This window comes from Sinocyclocheilus grahami, unplaced genomic scaffold (genome assembly GCF_001515645.1).
Source record: "Sinocyclocheilus grahami isolate Dianchi unplaced genomic scaffold, SAMN03320097.WGS_v1.1 scaffold1099.1, whole genome shotgun sequence".
Taxonomy (NCBI): domain Eukaryota; kingdom Metazoa; phylum Chordata; class Actinopteri; order Cypriniformes; family Cyprinidae; genus Sinocyclocheilus; species Sinocyclocheilus grahami.
Window position 1 is genome coordinate 73,503 of NW_015506278.1, and position 3,577 is coordinate 77,079.

At 35.8% G+C, this 3,577-nt stretch overlaps 1 protein-coding gene across 1 annotated transcript in view; it reads right to left on the reverse strand.

The window, feature by feature from the left end:
* The window catches only part of LOC107566753 (kinetochore protein Spc25-like), a 4,307-nt gene extending 3,234 nt beyond the window's left edge, over positions 1–1,073 (reverse strand). The window contains exon 1 of the mRNA XM_016252283.1: positions 956–1,073. The gene's annotated coding sequence lies outside the window, so the exon portion shown is untranslated. The remainder of the gene's footprint in view (positions 1–955) is intronic.
* Between the last annotated feature and the right edge of the window lie 2,504 nt (positions 1,074–3,577).

Genomic DNA, 3,577 nt, shown 5'->3' on the forward strand with positions numbered 1-3,577 from the left:
ATGTTACTGTAGTTCTAGACTAAATGTGAATGTGCGTTAATTCATCCCACTCACAAAAAACTGATTTAGTATTCATCAAAATGAATTAAAACAGTGAAATGCAAACTCAGAATATGACAATAATTAAATATGTCAAATAACACAAATGTATCTAATCCTATTTTATTAACCAATGTCTTTGCTGCTGACCTTTGATGATCCAGTTCAACCGTACTAATAAGCAAAAATGACTTTAGAGAAATGAACAATTGTGCTTAGTTTTTTTATTGCTGAAGAGTGTTTCTTCTCCTGCGTTCTACTGTACAGATGTGAATTTACTTTTCCTTCAGCCTGAGGTTTATTCATTACACTTTTTGGTGTGAAAGGGCTTTTATATTTGCTATAAATAGAACTTCTTATATTAAAAACAATCAAGCCCTGCTTATATTTACAAAAGTAACGCAAAAGTAATACAACGCATTACTTTCCATTAAAAGTAACGCAATTAGTTACTACTTCTTATATTAAAAACAATCAAGCCCTGCTTATATTTACAAAAATAACGCAAAAGTAATACAACGCATTACTTTCCATTAAAAGTAACGCAATTAGTTACTTTTTTAATAGGGAGTAACGCAATATTGTAATGCGTTACTTTTAAAAGTAACTTTCCCCCACACTGGTTACTACACTAGACAACTCACACTCAGGGGGAGTTTACTACATATTATTACTATTATCTACTCTACTACAATATAAAACAATCTAACAATGCAGTTATATATGCATTATTTGGCCATGTTATAATCATATTCATGTAATCCGGTTGAGCAAAGTTACAGTTGTTGCTGTCATATTGATAATACTTCAGCGCGTGTGTTTTAACCTGTTCTTTCTTCAATTCTAGGTACTGAAACCAAGACAATGCTGATTAAATGATATTATAACAGTCGCAAAGAACATTTCAATCTCTCACCCGTCTTCTGGCGTGAAAATAAACGCGACTTTTCTCGTCGTTTTCAAAACAATCCGCGCCCGGAAGCTCAGCAGTTACACCGGAAGTGGCGTCAGATAAACGCGTCGTCACAACTACAAAATAGCGGTATGAAATTTCCATTGTTCCAAGCTTACTTAAGAAATTAATTTCGAGTTCCGAAATATGCATTTCAAATTCTCTCAAAAGGCTAAGTATATACTGGTTATATTGTGCGGTCCGTCGTTCTCCCTTCATTGAGTAGTTTGTAATGCTGCGCCATCTGGTGTTTGTTTGAGCGCTGGCGGATGCAGGACGTAATTATAATATAATATAGTAATATAATAACCATTATATATAGATCAATGGCTGTTTCCTGCATTTTCATCTGACAAACATGTCTTATTTGACATAAGGGGGAAAAATGCAATACATTAGGAACAATCATGTCTTTTTGGACAACATTTTTGGAAGTAGGCCTATAAGAAAGTATAATTTCATGTCTGGCCTATTTTGCATTTGTTATCAAAAATTGACATATTTCTTTCTCTCTCTCTCTCTCTCTCTCTCTCTCTCTCTATATATATATATATATATATATACACACACACACACACACACACACACATTTAGAAGAGCTAAAATAATATATATATCAATGTAAATGCAGAGTATTTTTAAAGCTCGTCTCATTTTCCTAGCTAAATACTGGAAATGTCAGCCGGACTGTTATTTTCAGTGCAAGATAGTCATGCAGATCACCATAAAGGATTTCATCAGCATTAATGTAGTGGTTTTTTCCCCTCTTTAAATCAAGTTTTTGATGCAGTATATTAAAATATTCATATATGCAATATTCAGCCACACTGTAAAAAAATAAATCCGTAAAATAACAGAAAAGGTACTGGCAGTGGCAGCTCGTTACGCACGAGATTATGCATTAATTTTACAGACATTTCTGTTAACTCTAAAACACAGTGCAATGACGTTTAAATTCAAAATACTTGTAAAACAGCTGTAAAAAATAAATACAGAAAAAATCCTTCAAATTACACAATATAGTGTGCCCTATTTTTACAGATTATTTTTTTTGAGTGCATTTAAATTTTCATATCAGGCTGTTTGTGGTCATCTGGTCTTTCCACTAAATTAATCTCATCTAAAATGTATTGTTTACATTTGATCCTTCCACTTTTTTACAAATACCCTGTTGAAAGAAAAAAGCCTGTGGGCTAGTTTTAGAGTGTTTTAAGTAGTTTTGAGCTGGTCGGGCTTGGGAGACTAACTGGCTGACGACTTAAACCAGCTTGCAAGAACAACAAACCTTTATACCTTTTAACCTTTAGCTCGTTCAAGCTGTTTTCTTTCAGAAAGGTAATGTCAAACACTTTAAGTTTATATTTCCGATACTTTAATTTTTTAAAAATCCCTTTACAACAACTTCATGCCCTCTTAGGCCTGTGGAACAAATAAACAAGCGAGAACAAACGTAATACTATTGCTGCTTAGCTACACATAAGCACAATTTTTCCTTATTGAAGGCAACATTAATGGTGACAAATGTGTTTCAATTACATACAGTTTTTAAAATGTACAAATTGTTCATCTGTAACATTTGAATGACAATAAGTGAGACATCAAAACCGGATCACACATAAACAATGACTGAGCGTAAAGGTATCAGTGATTATGAACATGTTATCAGTCCCGTACTATTATCACTATAGTTCAAGGACACCATATCTTCAGCTGCTACAAGAAGTCGAATCTCTGCAACCTTTTAGTACAAATCAAATGTTTGCATGTCACACATTTGGATACAATACATTTTCGGTCAGTTTCTTGAAAAAAAGAAAGAAACAAAATACAGGTCATCCAGGTTGACTAACCACACCTGTATAATTCAAGCACATAGAGGATGTTGTCAAGACATAATAAACGTCCACTTATCAATAAATACACATCAATAAAAAAACACCTCAACAATTGTTAAGTAATTCCATTACCAAATGTAATGAGATGTAATCTTGACTAGGCCAGACACACCAATGATTGATCAAGCAATGGCGTGAGTTGGAGGCGGGACTACCTGCTCATCCAAACGCTATATTTTTTTTAAAGGGGTCATCGGATGCCCATTTTCCACAAGTTGATATGATTCTTTAGGGTCTTAATGAAAAGTCTGTAACATAGCTTAGTTAAAATTTCTCAATGGTAGTGTAAAAAAACACCTTTTTTACCCTGTCAAAAACAGCTCTTTTCAGAGTGTAACACAGTTTGTAGTTCGGGAAGAAGGAGGCGGGAACCGGCGAACATTCAAACTAAACTTTAATAATAAAATAAACACAAAATAGGCGGTGGTTTTGGTTCTGTTTGTGAATAGCGCGACAGCCCCTCACGGACGACTCGCGCTATTCACAAACAGAACCAAAACACAAAATAAAGTCCAGGCCTGGTCCTCTCTCGTCTTTCACTGTCGTAGCTCCTCCTTTTATCCTTCCGGAGCTCCTCCGTGGGACTCGGCCCCGCCCCCGCCCCCACTCGTCATATACCCCCATCGCCCCTCGCAGGCCGGGGGGGTACTCCCGAGACTGTGCTCTACTCCCCCCCCCCTCCCCCCCCCGG